Source organism: Delphinus delphis, chromosome 2, assembly GCF_949987515.2.
Source record: "Delphinus delphis chromosome 2, mDelDel1.2, whole genome shotgun sequence".
Classification (NCBI taxonomy): Eukaryota; Metazoa; Chordata; class Mammalia; order Artiodactyla; family Delphinidae; genus Delphinus; species Delphinus delphis.
In genome coordinates, this window is record NC_082684.1 from 149,302,490 (window position 1) to 149,320,781 (window position 18,292).

Below are 18,292 nucleotides of genomic sequence, written 5' to 3' on the forward strand. Positions count from 1 at the left end.
TGTTATGCTAAGTGAAAGAAGTCAGACACAAAAGGCCAAATATTGTATGATTCCATTTATATGAAATGTCCAGAATAGGCAAGTCCATAGAAAAAGAAAGTGGATTAGTGGTTGCCAGGGCCTGAGAAAAAGGGGAAATGGGGAGTGACTGCTAATGGGTACGGGGTTTCTTGGGGGGGTGATTAGAATGTTCTAGAATTAGACAGTGGTGATGGTTGCACAATATTTTGAATATACGAAAAACCACTGAATTGTACACTATAAAAGGGTAAATTTTATGTGAATTATATCTTAATAATTCTGTTATTTCTAAAATAATGAGGCATGTCGAAGGGCACCGGAGCAGACTTCAGAAGAGCTCCCAAAGGCTTCAGTTTGAACAATCTGAACTACAAAATAAATAATGAGAGTACTGGCTTATAACCCATACAATAAAATAAATATCCATGAGTTTATACTAATATAAATACATAACTGAATAAATAAATTAATGGGAGGAAGGGACAGCCTTTCTCTACAGTAGAATTCCAATTAAAAAAATGTAGGAGAGACTGAAATAGATAATCACCACTAGCCAAACTCCACCCCACCGTAATAAGTGCTGCAGACAACAACAATTGATGAATGCTAAAATCAATAGGTAAAAGTATGATGAGAAATTGGATACATGCAAAACCTCGAAGTATCTTCCCAGAAGATGCTTACTAATTACAAAGGGGAAAATAGTAACTTTACAGCAGAGAAACCTGACAGCTCCTTAACCAAGAGATCAAAGTTAGCATCACTATTTATAAATAAGGCATATCAACATCAGTACCCCACCCAAAATATATTTCTTCAATCTAATCATGAGAAAGTATCAGACAAACAGAGGAACATTATACAAAATTAACTGGCCAGTACTCTTCAAAAGTGCCAAGGTCGGGACTTCACTGGTGGCGCACTGGTTAAGAATCCGCCTGCCAGTGCAGGGAGCATGGGTTCGAGCTCTGGTCCGGGAAGATCCCATATGCCACAGAGCATCTAAGCCCATGTGCCACAACTACTGAGCCTGCGCTCTAGAGCCCGGGAGCCACAACTACTGAGCCTGCGAGCCACAACTACTGAAGCCTGCGTGCCTAGAGCCCATGCTCCGCAACAAGAGAAGCCACGGCAATGAGAAGCCCACACCTCGCAACAAAGAGTAGCCCCCGCTCTCTGCAACTAGAGAAAGCCCGCACGTAGCAATGAAGACCCAACGCAGCCATAAATAAATAAACTTTTTTTTTGTTTTTTAAAGTGTTAAGGTCAAGAAAGACTGAGGAATTGTCACTATTGGAGAAGACTCAGAAGACTTGACAATGAGAGCTCCTGGACTGGATTCTGGACAAGAAAAAGGGTATTAGTAGGAAAACAGTCAAAATTCAAATTAGGTCTTTAGAGTAGCTAAAAGTATTGTGTCTATGTTAGTTTCCTGGCTTCAGTAATTGCACTATGGTTATGTAAAATGTGACTATTAGACGTAGCTGAATAAAGGGTAGACAGAACTCCCTGTACTATTTGTGCAACGTTTCTGTAAGTCTCAAATTATTTCAACATAAAAGGTTTAAAAACTTTGCTTTAAACAACTTTGCCCAAATTCATTTTTCTCTGAAAGTGCAGTTGTGGACCCCTTCTTTGCTTTATAGGTTGCTAACAGAGTAACGTGAATAGCAGCAGCCCTGTCACTTACAACAAAGCACCTTGTCTTGGAAACCCTAGGTCTTAACGTTTTCCGGGACACAGCTCCTTAGTTATATACATTTTGGCCAGTAGGTGGCAGCACTTGACCAGTTTCTCATCGGCCAAACCCAGGAAGAACGAGCGATGAGATTGAAGAGAGGGAGGTGAAACAATGAGACGTCCTGGACACAGGAGGTAAAGGTGACATTGTCATTATTAGATGTACAGTCACTCTAGGGTGATCCATTTTTATGGGCACTGAAATGATGAGGCATGGAGGAAAGAACTTGTAAACAGTGATGTAAGGCTTGGAGGCAAAATCATCCACTCCACCCTATCCCTACTGTCTCCCACCCCAGCCTGGAGCATCAGGAAGAAGCCCTCCACACTGCCTCCACCAGGTGCTAATGCCACACTATTGAAAGGACAACAACGGGTGACTTTGCGAGACTTTTAAAGAATGAATTACAAAGAAACTATAAATCATTAATAGTATAAAAGTTTAATAATTTTAACATAAGACTGTTTACCAAATTTCTTTTTGGTTTTTCTGAGAATGGTGGGCCTGGAAGGAACTCCACTCATTCTCTTTCTTCTCTCTGCTGACTTCTCTCCCAAACCCCAGAACTGCTCCCATCAGAGTCTAACACCTGACTTCAGTGTCTCAGCCATCTTTTGGTAGTCGCCGAACTCCAGGCGGTCAGGAGAGACCACAGGCAGCAAGTGCCAGAACTAGGACTTCAAGCCAAGACTTTGATGAGTCCATTTCTCCTTCCATGCGGTGGAAACTCATCCTAAGGCCCTGCCTTTCATGTGTGAAGGCGTGGGCTCCCAGGTGACAGGGGTGGGATGATTTCCGGTACTGGGCACCAAGGGTCCCCGATGAAGCTGAGCTGTGCTAAGATGAACTCTACCTGTAATTGTTAATATATATATATATATTTTGTTGTTGTTGTTGTTTTGTCTTGTTTTTCTTGGCTGCACGGCATGCGGGATCTTAGTCCCCCGACCAGGGTTCGAACCCGCGCGCCCTGCAGTGGAAGCGTGGCGTCTTAACCACTGGACCGCCAGGGAAGTCCCTAAAATATATATTTTAATAATACTTTAGATTCTGATTTTTCTAGACTGAGAGCTTTTCTTCCTTATTCCACTATCCAACCTGACTAACCTTTTCTTTCCCCCACTGAAGTGGGAGGATGGATAATGGTTGTGAAACATAAAACCCCAAAATTCTGACCAGGGCTTCCTGCTGCTTCTGAAGCTTCTCCCAGAGTGACCTCAATCACTAGGCCTGAAACCAAACAAACAAGAGAAATCTATTTAAAGATACCCTTCATACCACACCTAATCCATAGCCTACTGCTAATGGACAGATGGACATCGTGCTGCCTGCTCGGTGAGCACTCACCACCTGGCCTCCTGCAACTGCCCCCCCCCCCCCCGCCTCTTCAGCAAAGCAGCAGGTTAGAAGGATGTGTGGAAGGACATGGCCTTCAGAATCAGCCAGAACCAGCAGGGACCTCAGCCTGAGAGATATTAGGACTGACAAGGATGAGCTTCAGGAATCAGTTCCAGTAGGAGCTGTTCTTGAGTTTCTGGTCCAGTCCAGGTGGAGGCCACCGAGGGCAGCTGTCTCTACGGGAGTCTCAAGGTCTAGTCCAAACCAGCCATCACAGAGCTGGAGGGCCCAGATCACAGGTAATCCATCTCATTGGCGCTGCCTGAGAAAGGACTCCTTACTTAGAATGTCAAGGCGCAGACAATTCTGAGGTCTGTCTGCTTGGGGGACACTGAAGTCCCACACAACTCAGTCCCCGCAGTTCACTTTGACCTACAGCAGACTGAGGCCCAGCGCACAGGTTGCAGTCCCAAGCCTTTTGTGCTGCCTCGGAGCCTCTTGCCACATCTGCAGCTGAATGTGACAGGATGTGGGTAAGAGGGCTTGACGGCTGTGATGCAACAATCTCTGGCTTTACATAACACATGCCTGCTCTGCTGAACGTGCAAAACTTAATACAAGAACTCAACCCCGCAAAGAGGCAGCTCAAGAAAGGCAGCCATGCTTGGCTGCAAACACAGCCCACAGTGCCCTGGTTGCCAGTGGTGACACTTGTTTTAACCAGAACAAAAGTGAAAATGTAGCCCAGCCCTATTACCCTACCCTGATCTGGTAACCCTCATTTTAAGAGCTTCAAGGTCTGGGGGAAACAAAAAAACAAACAAACAAAAACAGTTTGTTAACTTCAGTACACATCTTTTAAATATTTTATTATTTAATTTATTTATTTATTGGCTGTGTTGGGTCTTTGTTGCTGTCTGTGGGCTTCCTCTAGTTGCAGCAAGCTAGGGCTACTTATTGCGGTGGCTTCTCTTGTCACGGAACACAGGCTCTAGGTGCACAGGCTTCAGTAGTTGTCGCACGTGGGCTCAGTAGTTGTGGCTTGTGGGCTCTAGAGTGCCGGCTCAGTAGTTGTGACGCATAGGCTTAGTTGTTCCATGGCATGTGGTATCTTCCTGGACCAGGGCTCGAACCCGTGTCCCCTGCATTGGCAGGCAGATTCTTAACCACTGTGCCACCAGGGAAGTCCTGACATCTTTTTAAAATAATGTTTTTTTATAGTCAAAAGAACATTTTCACATTTAGCCAAATTAAATTATATAATTATATTCCTTAATATATAATTCCCAGTTCAAATTCAAATTTCTCAAATTGTCCTTAAAAATGTCGTTTAAAGCTGGTTTGTCTAAACTAGGATCCAATATAACAGGATCCTACATTGCACCTACTCTTATGTACCTATTGTCTCTTAATCTACAACATTCCCTTTTCTCATGCTACTGACTGACCGTTTGGAGATGTGGGGGTCAGTTGACCTGCAGAATGCTTGCCTCCTGGGTGTGTCTGATAAATTCTTCTAGATGTGGTTTGCTTGTTTCTCTATCCCTCGACTTTCCTGTAACCTGGAAGTTATACCTAAAAGTTAAAGATTCAGGTGAAACCTGAATCTAAATGTATTTTATAAAATGGAGAAAGTGTCCCACAGAAAAGCTGAATGGCATAAATGACAATCATATATTACATAAAGTATCACACGTGTATGAAGTGGTACCGCTCAGTTAAGCCACCTTTATCTTAATCTCATGAAACGCAAAACCTACTTACTTATCCATTGTATGGATGGGAATCTACTTATAATTTTACCCCTAAAATCTTGTAAGTCACAAACATGTGGTCAAATATGACTTAGAAGATAACATAAAAGAAATCAGGAGGGCTTCCCTGGTGGTGCAGTGGTGGGAGTCCGCCTGCCAATGCAGGGGACACGGGTTCGTGCCCCGGTCCGGGAAGATCCCACATGCCGTGGAGCGGCTGGGCCCATGAGCCATGGCCGCTGAGCCTGCGCGTCTGGAGCCTGTGCTCTGCAATGGGAGAGGCCACAACAGTGAGGGGCCCGCGTACCGCAAAAAAAAAAAAGAAAAATCAGGAAACACCCCTGTTTTGTCTTGGGAAATGGATCTGTTTCCAGTTTTTGACTCACAGCCCTACCCTGACCCCGATCCTCGTTCTGGTCCCTCTCCAGCCCATGCGCTTCACGTATGCTCTGCCCGGGCCCTGCCTCAGCCCTAACCCCACAGGTGACAGATCAACAGCAGCGACAACAAATCCAGGTTGAAATTCTACCTTGTTCTCACAGTGTACAAGGGCTCCTCATTTGAAAACTTTGTTTACCCCAAATTCTAAATAATTTCCCATGTTTTGTGGAATAAATCATCTGTTCTACGAGCTTGTGTCTTCCAGAAACAAGCCACCTTAAAGTGATCTCAGCCATTTCTTCTGTTCTAGGAAATGTGAGCCTCTGGACCTTCCTTAAGACGGGGCAGCTGTGCCCTCTGTGATGGTGATCATGGAACACTGGGTAGCTGCTGGGAAGGATACTCTCCATCTTCATGTGCTAAGTTACTCTCAGAGTAATTCAGTCTGTAAAACAAAGGTGGCAAGAAGCCACACCTGTGTGCTCACAAGCAGGTGAAAAACTGGTGGTGGTGTGCTGTAAGGGGACACCTATTTTATGTATGCCTGAATATATATGGGCTATTTCTGGAAGGATATATAAGAGTCTGATGAGTATAACTGCAGGGAGACCGAGGATATGGGGCGGAAGACTAATTTTACTGTAAAACCTTTTGCACTATTTGAATATTTTTTACCATGTGCACGTATGACTTTTTCACCAACCACAGTTTTGTTGGTTGTTTATTTAACGCATTGATCCATAGGGTAACCGTTCTCAGGAGGATTTGCTTTTTCCCATGTCTTCAGCTAAAGGTATCTGTCAGCAATAGCATTTCAGGTGGCTGGTTATCAGGGAAGGGAAGGTATTTTACCCAGAAGAAAGTCTGTCCCAACTCTTCTGAAATTACGATGACAGCTCAGGACAGGCCTCACCACACTTCTGAGAGAAGTGTAGTGGGAGCTATGCTTGTATTTGGGCAGCTTTCCAGAAGGAGGATGCCCTGGGCAGCCAGGGGTGGCTGGGCCTTTACTGCCCCTCTGCAGAGTAAAGCCCTGCTCTCCCCCAGCCAGAGCAGAGAGAGGTATTTTTAACCTTGGTGTTGGCTTACACGGAGGTTCAGGTATTCTCCAGGGTGTACTGTGAGACAAGAAAGCTGAGATACGACTCTTAGACTCGTTTGCCCTACCTCAGTGTGCTGGTTTTATGCTCCTTGGAGAACTGGACTGTAAAAGCCGTAATAAGTAAAAACTATTTATTATGCTTCCCCCCCAAACCCTTTGGATATCGTCTTTCTTTTGTTTCTGACAAAAGAAAGTGCAGGGATGGGCAGCTCACCAGACCCCCCCACCCCCATGGGAAAAGGAACGGAAAAATTACCTCCATATCATCTTAGCTACACCAGGAAGACAAACCAGATGTGGGTCTGTTACAGAAGAACTAGAATCACAGGTAGGCTATTTAGGTCCTCTTCCGAAGGTGGTGTGCATTCGTCATAAGATCTAGTGGCCCATGCATGAGAAATATCAAGTCAACAGGAAATTGATCGTGGTGTCTATGAGATGAAGACAAAAGTTGAAGCACGTGTGTTACACAGAAAGAGTCTTAGGAAATTGAAGGATAGTGAATTTTTTTCTCACCAAATGAGAGAGTGAAGGGATACTGATTTACAGATTTATTAACAAAAGAGGGGTACAGACATATCACTTAGGTAAACATATATCCCTGTAAGCCACTAGTGACACGGGTGCTGGGCTAGATAGGAACTTGTCTGGGCCCATTTGGAGCTAATCACTCCTTGCCTCAGGAGAAAGGAAGGTAAACTTAAGCAGGTAGTGAGTTTGTTTCGAAAAAGAAACAATAGGAAGTTATAAACCTATAGAGACCACCAAAATTCTGATTACAAGGCTATGTGATCCTTTAATTCCACAGCCTTCCAGAAAATGGCACTCCTTGAAGAATCTAAATCAAATTCAGTGCAGGATTTTGTGGTTCACACTGGTCTAAGGATAAGCTCGCTCCTCGCCGTCTTTCAGATCGTGGTAAACTAAGCCCTGGCTGCGCTCGTGTCACTGACACGGAATGCTCCCAGTTACGAGCCAGGGCAGCATAATATATACTGTCTAGCTCTCTGTCTTGTTCCGGATTCCAAATGCCTCTTTGGAACCCCTCAAGGAGTCCTCAGGGCTGGAAGGGAGGAAGGTCACTTCCAGTCTTCCAAGGCACCTCAGAGAGGTAGCCTTGGCACCAAGCTGTTCTCAGCTGTGGCCCCTCTCCATCTCTCAGCTCCATTCCTGCTTCCCAACTGCTCATCCCTCTTCTTCATGTTGGGTCTTATCTCTTAGCTTTTTAAAAATCAAATTCTAGAATCATAAAATAATTTTGACCATGTGGCTATATAACTATTAAATTTTTATATTCCCCCTAACTCTTTTTTATTCCTTCAGCAATATGAAATGACAGAATTGATGAAAGAAACCTGAAATCTCAGTAAATTTAAAACCCAGAATTCATTTATAGACTAAGTCCCCATATTGCAAGGGACTTCATGTGGTTACAGTCTAATATCTATTGCCACACAGACTTAACTAAACAATCTTGGTTCTTCTGTCTTGCTTCTCAATTGGAAGAGGAATCTGGAAGTCATTGCCAAATAGGCTGCATGAGTTACAACAGGTGACTATATTTTCCTTTCTGGTGTGAGGCAGTGCAACGTGAATTTAGTTTCTATTATTTTTATTGTTTCTCAGGAAGAGCAGGACTTGCAAAACAGCTTAGGTTTACAGATCTGATTTACTTCAATTTTCATTTCCTTCAGGGTTGTTTCTAAGGAATAACGGAAGGTCTGTTCATCAACTCCTCAAAGACTCAGTGAATCAGACCTCGAATGTGATCTTTTTGTTGTTAAAACATATTTGGACAACTTAATAGCCACAATCATTTCTATGGCTCATGTAGTCTGTTCAATGTAGTATTGACAGCTTTTTGGTCCTTTGTTTCTCATTTTATATTCACTCATTTCATAAACATGAAATCATTGCCTGTGGTATCTGGGATTGCCTTACGAGCTGGGAGAGAAGAAGCTATAGGATTTGACCTCTGATTTCAAGGAAGTAGTTGGCAACTAATTCTAAGGTAACATAAATGGCAAAGAATAAATTATGTATACACGCTAAGAGTTTAAGGAAGCGAGCTATTACTGTGGGAGATGACTCAAGAAGATGTAGAAGAAAAGAACATGGAAGCTGGTACTTACGAAAACAATAGAATTTGAGGCACTGCTGGCAGTATGGCAGACTAGATGCTCTGAATAGATCCTCCAACAAAACAACTAGACCTGCAGTGAAATATACTCTCCTTTGCATCTGTGAGCTTTTAGGAAGTAAGGGAAATTTCCCTGGAGTAGAGATTAAAATGCTGGCTGAAACCAGAGTGGTGAATAATAAGCACACGGGAGGAAAACTGCAGCTACCCCAAGTGCAAATCCTAATGAAGGCGCTGTGGGGCCTGTATCCGTCAGCTCAGGCTGCCATAACAAAATACCACAGACTGGGAGGGGGCTGAAACACAGAAATTTATGTTCTCACAATTCTGGAGGTCAGAAGTCCAAGATCTAGGTGCTGACAGGATTGGGTTCTTCTGAGGCCCCTCTGCTTTGCCTGAAGATCGTCGCCCTCTTGCTGCCTCTTCACACGGTCATCCCTGTACTCAGGCCTCCCTAGCATCTTTTCTTCTTATAAGGACACCAGTCATATTGGATTAGGGTCCCATCCTAACAGTCTCATTTTAACTTCATCACCTCTTTATTTTTCTTAATGTTTTATTTATTTATTTGGGTGCACTGGGTCTTAGTTGCAACAAGCAGGATCTTTGTTGCTGTACGCGGGATCTTTAGTTGTGGCATGCGGGGTCTTTAGTTGTGGCATGTGGGATCCAGTTCCCTGACCAGGGATCGAACCCAAGCCCCCTGCACTGGGAGCTTGGAGTCTTATAGCTGCTGGACCGCCAGGGTAGTCCCTATCACCTCTTTAAAGACCTTATCTCCTAGTATGGTTACACTCTGAGGTACTGAGAATTGGGACTTCAACATAGGAATTGGGAGGTGCAAGGAGGGACAATCTAGCCCATAACAGAGTCTACACCTTGGGTCATGACTCCAGATTAAGCCTAGAATCCTGGAAGGGGCCAAAAGGTCCCAGTAGGTAGTGCCCCCTGTATGCAGATGTAAACGAAAATTTCCCCTGAAAGAAAGTAACCCAACCTTAGGCCCTAAGGGTCCCTGTAGGTTAATAGCAAATACATGTGCGCTCCTTACCAAAGATCAATAAGAAGAAAAGGCACGATGAGTGAGCATCAGCAAAAACAACAGACCACAATCAGAACCGCCCCAAACTTTAAATACTAGTGTCCATGAACATTCAATTAATTATCAAGAAGAAAAAAAAGGGAATTTTGTTCAAGTCCAACTGAGGATTATAACCTGGGAAGCAGATTCTCAGAAAGCTCTGCATTTATACATTTTCAAGACAAAGGATCGTATATCAAAATGACACACTGATATCTTACAGAAAGTTGACCAAGGATACATAGTCCACGTAAGCATGCACAAAGCAAGCAGCAAGTCACCATGACCCCCTACAGAGCTGGGAAAGAACTCTATTCTTTTAAGAAGTTGTCTTGCTGGCATCAGAAGAAAGAGAAAGAATTGCTCTTCTTGGTTGAGCAGGCACTCCCCCTTTTGCAGAGCTCTGGTTAATGTGTAATGCAGACGCACACTGCGCATTAGGGAGGGAGGGAGGGAGGAGGCCCAAACAAACACACAGAGAGAACTTTGTGTTTAATTTTTTCTTGACCTGCCTTAAAATATAAACTTCATCACTAGAGTTATCAACTAAACAATATAAAATAATAATATACAAAACATCTAAATAAAGTTAGAACCACAAAAGTGGAAAAAGGAATAAAAAATGATGGGTTTGGGAAAAGATCTCTATAGAATTTTTAAAATACAAAATATAACTATAGAAAATTTTAAAACTCAATGGAGAAATTGAATAGCAAGATGAAGCAAAAATTAGCTAACTAGAAGAGAAAATCTTGAGAAATTAACCAGCATGTAGCACAGAAGAAAAGACATAGAAAAAAGGACAATGTTTAGCATATATCTAACCAGAGTCTCAGAAGGAGTAAGAGAGACTGCAAGAGAGGCATATTTATAGAGATCATTGCTGAGGATTTTCCAGAATGATGAAAGATAAGAATCCACAGATGCAGTAAGAACAATCTATGCCAAGGAAGGTAAATTTCTTAAAAATCTAAACCTAATTGTATCATAATGAAATCTGCAGAACACCAGAAACAAAGAAGATATCTTTTCTCAGAGAGAAAAGGCAGATCACCTACAAAAGAACAGTAATTAGAATGACAGTAAACAGTGAAATAATACCTTCAAAGTTTGAGAGAAAACAGTTGACAACCTGGGATCACGTATCCAGCAAAACCATTATCCAAGAACAAGAATGAAATGAAGGTGTTTTTAATCAACAAAAATGGAATTTGCCACCAATAAACCTGCATTAAGGGAATTTCTAAAGGATCTTGTCTTTGTTTGGGTTCCAAGAGTATACTCTGATTGGAGTGAAAGTAGTTTATTTGAAAAGTGACCCTAGGAAATAGTTGTAGGCAAGTGGGGAAGTGAGAGAGGAAAGAAAAGCAAGCCAGAAAAGGTGCACCATCAAGCAAGTCACCATCATGGGGGATGGGAGCTTCATCCCATAGAGGGACCCTGGGGCCAGTGTAGAAAGTGTCTCAGTTTTCCTCCCCAAAGGGCAAGAGAGCTGGCAATCTACCAATTCCCTTCAGACCTCATTGGAGGGCTGCTCCCAGGAGGCATTACACCCCACATACTCCTTGCCTGCACCTGGTAGGAGTAGCTGGGCTGCAGCAGCCAAACAGAGCCCTCAAGACGAGTGACAGGTGCTGAGAGTTGGAAGTAGGCCTGGCCGAGCTTGGAAGTGGTAAGTGTTGAGGGGATATGAAGGGCCACTGGCAAAGCCCCACTACCCATGTACTGCAGGAAAACTGGAAAATGATTGTGGATGGGAAAGGTCTGGTGTGCTGTAAAGAATGATGAGTCAATAAGTTGGCAACCATGTAGGTACATCCAAACAAACTCTTTTACTGTAACATTATAATGTTAGTATCCAATTTGTAGTCCAACACAAAATGAAATAGAAAGTAACCACAATATTGGATATTAACATTTTTAAAACTAGAGTCTGCGTTATGGGCAAGGAATTAAAAGTTAGGAACCATAAGGTTTTTCTAAAAAAATAAAATTTCACCATCTGGATTGGTGGAAGGCGGATAAAGTTATGTCACCTGAGGCTGCCTAATGGAAGAGAAGCTTGGAGGGAAGCTTGGAGGAGCGTGAGCTTCCAGAAATGGCAATCTTGACCGGAGTGGAGGAACTGTGGTACGATAAGGCTCAGAGGTGAGGCAAGGGGAGCGTGGCTGGAGAAAAGCCTTGAAGACCTAGCATTTTATTCTTTAGGCCAGGGTATTTTTTTAATCGCAATAAAATGTTTTAAGCTTGTACCCCTATGTATAACATTTGTACTCTCTACTAATATGTACATTATAAAACATACACTCAAAAAATTGTAATGAAGTAGATTGGTTAAATAAGCATTTTAAAAATAATTTTTAATATTTATTTTTCCTAAAAACAAAATTAATAATTTAGGTTGAGCCATAAGATGGGCTATGATTCATTATTTTGGAAATCATGACTTAACAGAAGATGGGTATATTCTGACATTGGGTTTTAGTGGTTGTCATGGCTGATAAAAGATACCTCACCAAAGTAAAGCAGACCCAAAGGAAGAAGCGTGCTTATAAATCATGATAATTTTTTTTCAATCCCACATACCCATGATGTAAACATTTTTGTTGAAATTCAGCTAGAAAATGTCCATGTTCTCTGATTTCAATCAGTGGTAATAGCATACTAATCAGAAGGGGCTGATTTACAGGTTTGTTTTTGTTTTTTAACAAATGAAAATCTTTTTTCTTTTAACTCCATTGAAAATCTTTATCAGAACAAATTTTAAACAAATTAGAAAATTATATTTCTGAGTTTTTAAAGCCACCTCTGCCAGGAGGTCACTGCAGCTGTGTGGGTAGGATGATTACGGACCTCTCATCAACAGGAAGGTGTGGAGAGGAGGGGCCTGGGGACAAATGTGGCAGGAGTTGGTAATGGCATTTGGGAGGAGGGGGAACAAGGAGGAGAAGCTAGGATTGGAATCCCTGGGCTAGTCAGGTCCTTTCAGGGTGCAAGATGAAAAAAATATAATCGGAACACCCCTGCGAATGGGGGTGGATTTTAAGGATACGTGGAACCCTAAAGGGGACAAGAAACCATCTCCATAACTGCATCTCTGGCTTCATGAAAATGTCACTCATGTCATCTCAAGATACCACGTGGCCCTGGTGATCCAGTATCAATTCAGGGCTCCACTGCCATCCTTGTCAGTGGCCAAGTTTGTGGCTCAGTTCCTCCAAGCAGAGCCTGCTCTCCTCTTGTTTCTTCACTCCTCCCGCACGGCCGACCAACTCCCCCACTTTCCCTGCCCACCTCATGGCTCCTGCAAAGTCAGTTTCTGTGCCTCCTGCCTTCTGCCGGTTTCTCTGTGTCTCTCTCTAACCCAACACCAGTTCACTCCTTCAGCATCCCCTCTCTGCCTCACATTAAATGTCTTGAAGGGAGAGAGTCTGACTGGTCCAGTCACCACAGTGTTGGCTGAAGGTCTCAGGGGAGGCCAATCCGTAGGTCACCGGCCAGTCTTTCGATGGTTGCCTTTGGAGCAGGTGTTCGCGCCTGGGGTGGTAGGTCATGTCTCCGAGGCACAAATGAGAGCAACTTATGCAATCAAGATTCCTGGGGAGCGACCAAAGGAACTCCTCGGGCTGTGGGCCTACAAACAACTTGAGGTTTTGTGTAAGTGAGCAGGGCAGTGAGCCAGCCGCTCATACAGTCTGTCCATTACAGTCTGGGAGATGGCATATTCTGGATGTCGCTTCTTATAAAGCAAAGGCCAGTGACGTGCAGGCATGTATTTCACTTAACACCCGAAGCTTTACTGAAGGTATTAACATAAGAAAAAACAATTTTAAATTACTATGATTATTACTACTAACAGCGGAAGAAGTGTGAGAAGCCATGTGCTTAAGATCACAGACTTTGGAACTAAGCTGCCTGAGGTCAGATCCTCAGCATTGTCACTGACTGGCTGTGTGACCTTGGGCAAATTACTTAACAGATCTGTGCCACAGTTTCCTCATCTGTAAAATGAGTATAATAAAGCCTATCTTGCTGGGTTGTTATGAGAATTGAATTCATTAATATATTTAAATCACTTAGAGCAGTGCCTGGGATATAATTAATGCTACATGAGTATTTGTTATTTTACTTTCAGTTATGAGTTAAACTCTAACTATGTACCAGCATCTGTGCATTATATCTGCCATTTTGCTCTCTCTAAGTTTAGTCTCTGACTAAATGTTACCTTCCACTATTTTCAAATTATTTCCTGTTGCTAGTCTTGGTTCTCTAATAAGATTTTATACTTTAATATGAATAAAATGAATATTTTCTTACTCAGAATTTAAAAACTATTCTTTGTTTTTAATTTCACAGCCTATTCTAGGGCTTCTTAGTCTGATAAATCAGAGGGTCATAATTCTGGAAAAGGAAATAATTGTTATAATAAATATTCTTTTTATTTCCTTTGCTCATATGTTTGTTTCAGGATTTTGTTATATTATCATAGTTTGATTGATTTCCCTCTGGAGAAGGGCAAATTCCCTGGAACCTTTGATGTCATTACTTAGAGATGAAGTAGGTATTACGTGTTTATTAAAAGTTATCCACGGGCTTCCCTGGCGGCGCAGTGGTTGAGAGTCTGCCTGCCGATGCAGGGGACACGGGTTCGTGCCCTGCTCCGGGAAGATCCCACATGCCGCGGAGCGGCTGGGCCCGTGAGCCATGGCCGCTGAGCCTGCGCGTCCGGAGCCTGTGCTCCGCAACGGGAGAGGCCACAACAGTGAGAGACCCGCGTGCCGCAAAAGAGAAAAAAAAAAAAAGAGGTAGCCACAAGATTGATTCAGAAACCAAAAGTCGTACATTGATAATTTTTGCCTCAAAAATCTTACTGGCATGCTTCCATACTTGAATTTGAATGCTGTTTTAAGTTAACAGTTTATACAGTAATCAATAGTTGGTAGGATTTGCTCCAAGTATTGAAACTACAATGTCCCACTATATTTTTTTCAGATGTAAATTTAAGCAAATCTTCCGATATCATTTTATTTTGAGATCACACACCCTAAGTGTGGGACATAAATCTACGTGGCAACAAGCCAGTAGATACATCTACCAGTGGATCCATCACTCCTGGGACGTGGGGTTGGCCCATCCCTGAACTGAAACCCAAATTGCCCTGACTGTATCCCTGCAACCATCTACAGTAGCTTCAACTTCCAGAAATCTGGTTTGGAGCTTGTGCAGATCTCCTCTCTTTCCTCTCCCTCAGGGGTCAAACACTGAGCCAGAGCAGTAACCCATAGACCATCTTTCCTCCTCAAAGCCCTGGGAGAGAGAGAGAGCCAACCTGTGCCTCCCCAGTTTACCTCTAAGAAACCCAAAGCTGCCAGCACAGTCACTAAGCTTCCCAGCTCATTCTCTTCACCAGCATTGTCACTGTCAGTCATGAAGTCAGAGATTTTCATCTTCCCCACTGAACCTGGTACAGGTCAGATACCACTATTTTTTTACTGAAGTATAATTGATTTACAGTGTTGTGTTAGTTTCAGGTGTACAGCAAAGTGATTTATTTATATATATATATATTCTTTTTAAGATTCTTTCTCATTATAGGTTACTACAAGATATTGACTATACCTTGTATCCCTGTGGTGTACAGTAGGTCCTTGTTGTTTATCTATTTTATATATAGTAGTGTGTATCTGTCAATCCCAAACTCCTAAATTATCCCTCCCAACACCCCCACTATCCCCTTTGGTAACCATAAGTTTGTTTTCTACGTCTATGAGTCTATTTCTGTTTTGTAAATATTGAATAAGTTCATTTATATCATTTTCTTAGATTCCACATATAAGTGATATCATATGATATTTGTCTTTCTTTGACTTCACTTAGTATGATAATCTCTAGTCCATCCATGTTGCTGCAAATGGTATTATTTCATTCTTTTTTATGGCTGAATGGTATTCCATTGTATATATGTACCACATCCTCTTTATCCATTCATCTGTAGATGGACATTTAGGCTGCTTTCATGTGAATGAAAGTGAATAGTGGTGCAATGAACATCGGGGTACATGTATCTTTTCGAATTAGTGTTTTCATCAGATACCACTATTGATGGGAGAGAGGGAGGCAAGGAATTTCAGATCAGATGAGGGCAGGATGCATGTTTCCCAATTAAACTTAATAATGTAGGAACTATGGAGGTGACACATTAAACAGAGATATTTCATTCCTTCCCAACTTTATACCAATACTGAAGGCCTTTTAGATTACTTATGGTGGCTACCGTCTCAGAGAGCTCCTCCTGTGTGTGGTCTGTGTGTGCCTCATGATCTCCAACACCCAAAGTAAGGTCAAATGGAATCACAGGGCCATGTCCACACTCACACAATGTGCAGGAATATAAACATGTGACCCTCCGCATCATCAACGCAGCATTTTCTAAGCCAAAATTGTGTACTCAAAATTGTGTTCTGGGTGTTGAGAAAATACCATAATGCATGAGATTTTCCCTGCCCTGAAGAAAAGTATAATCTTATCAGAGAGCCAAGACTAGCAACAGGAAACTATTTGAAAACAGTGAGAGATAACATTTCATCAGAAATCATAACTTAAATCAGAGAGACCAAAGTGGCAGAAACTATAATGCATCCTGGGGTATATGGTCTAGGGAGAAGCATTTACTCTTTTTGGACCTCAGTTCCCTTGTTGATTTTTGTCTTGTTTTGTTTTTAGGTAAGCATTCTATTAATCCCTTAGCATCTTTTGAATGATCCTGGGATGCACAAATATAACACAGTATGTGTCAGCACTTTGAAAAATTCTTAGTACTATTCTAATGTAGGGCTTTATTATTATTGCTGTGATCGTTGCCATTATGATTATGATTACAATACTTGGAGCTCAGAGAAAGGAGCGGTCCTGGTACTCAGCGAAGCCTGCTCACAGAAGGAAGTGTCTGGAAACCTGAGCCAGCCTGGAAGGATGTGCAGGATTCAGAAGGGGCACGAACACCTCGGGGTGGCAGGACGAACAGTCAGAGCAGAGGCAAGGAGAGAATGTGAAGGATGTGAGACATCAATCAGGTGCCCACTTGGCTGCACAGAGGGGTTGCTGTGGGGAGGAGCAGAACACATATTTGGATGGATAAGGAGACTGACTCAGGGCAGACCTTACCATCACGGTAGAGCATGAGTCCTGCAGCTAGAAGGGGAGAAGTCAGCATTTCCATTGTTCAAGACTAGGGGTTTGCTTAGAAAAAGCAAAGAATATTTACCAGTTCAGATGTCCAGAGAATTAAAACGCTCATTCTACTACCCTTCCCAAGCACCGTCCTGTTCTTCCAAGTGAGTGTATCCTTTTCCTGTGGCTTTAGTTGTATCCAGCCCAGGGCTTAGCAGATAATTAGTATCCTGAATCTAACTGGCTGAATTGAACCCATGCCACCTGTATTATCTTTCATCATCACTGCCACTGTTGCTCCCTGGTTCCTTTAAGTTACCAATGACCTCATTCGATGCCAACCAAGGGTCACCTCTTTGTCTTCATCCTTGACCTCTGCTGAGTCTGTGCCTGGTCCTTACTCATGCCACGTGTTCACAGAAGACTGTATTGTCTGCTTGGCACTGGGAACAATTCCATCCCCGATTCCCAGGCAAACAGCTTCAGAATTCTGCCTGAAATTTAAACCACTGAGACATCTACACCTGTAAACTAGTATTTTCCTTTAAAATTCAAATGCATCCAAGGTAGCTAAGGAGGGCTAAGATTCACACTTCATTGTTAATTATTTTAATTAATTTATTTTTCTCCTACCGTCTACCTATGAGCTGCACTTAAAGGAATGAAGGAATGCTTGTTTTGACAAGTTTAGAAGGAAGGAAAGGACATCTGGAAGATGAAGGAATCACAGGGCAGCAGACTGAAGAGCAGATTGAGAATAACAAAGATGAATGTAATTTTCACAATTTTTCAAACCTCAGCCTTGCCGGTGCACATATATCCAGGTTCCCCCTTCCAGCCCCTCACCCCCACTCCAGGCTTTCCTCCCCCGACAGTCTCAGAAGGGAGAGGCAGCTTCCAATAAAAAGAAATATAAATGATTTTATTCCCTCAAACAAGTCCTGTGGGGTTCTCAGGAGGGACTCTTTGGCTCCTTTTCAAGATTGATCTCAGAGTTTCAGTTGCAAAGGCTCCAACTACAAATTCCATCTGCCGCCCCCGACTCACTCACCCATGAGCAACAGCGGCTCCTGATTCAAACTTGGGCTCATTTAAAAATATAACTTTCAGGACCCAACTGTTCTGGAATGTTCTTCGGAGAGGTTAAGACTGAGTCACATGACAATCGAGGGAACACTTCTCTCCTTCTTCTCATGCTCCATTGTTGACCCCTAAAATAGTCACTCTGCCCACACTTTGTCCTCTCAGGGAAGCGAGAAAGCTGCTCCCGGCTCTGCCCTTTGGGGAGGAGTGACTGACATGACCTGGCAGATGGGGGTAAAGGTCACGCCACCGGCTTGCTCCCTCTGGCTGAAACCTGCCTGCACATTCTCCTCTCTGCCTCTGTTCCCAAGAGGCAAGCAGAGATGGGCAGGGGCCTGCCTTCTGGAGGCCAAGGTCTCCCGGGCCTCCTGTCTGAGTCTGATAGGGAGTGAGGGCAGAAACTCCCTTTCCTGCAGAGCAGTTCCCTCCACCCACAGGTAGAGCTGAAGGCCCTACCTAGGCCACAGGTGCAAGCTGTGCT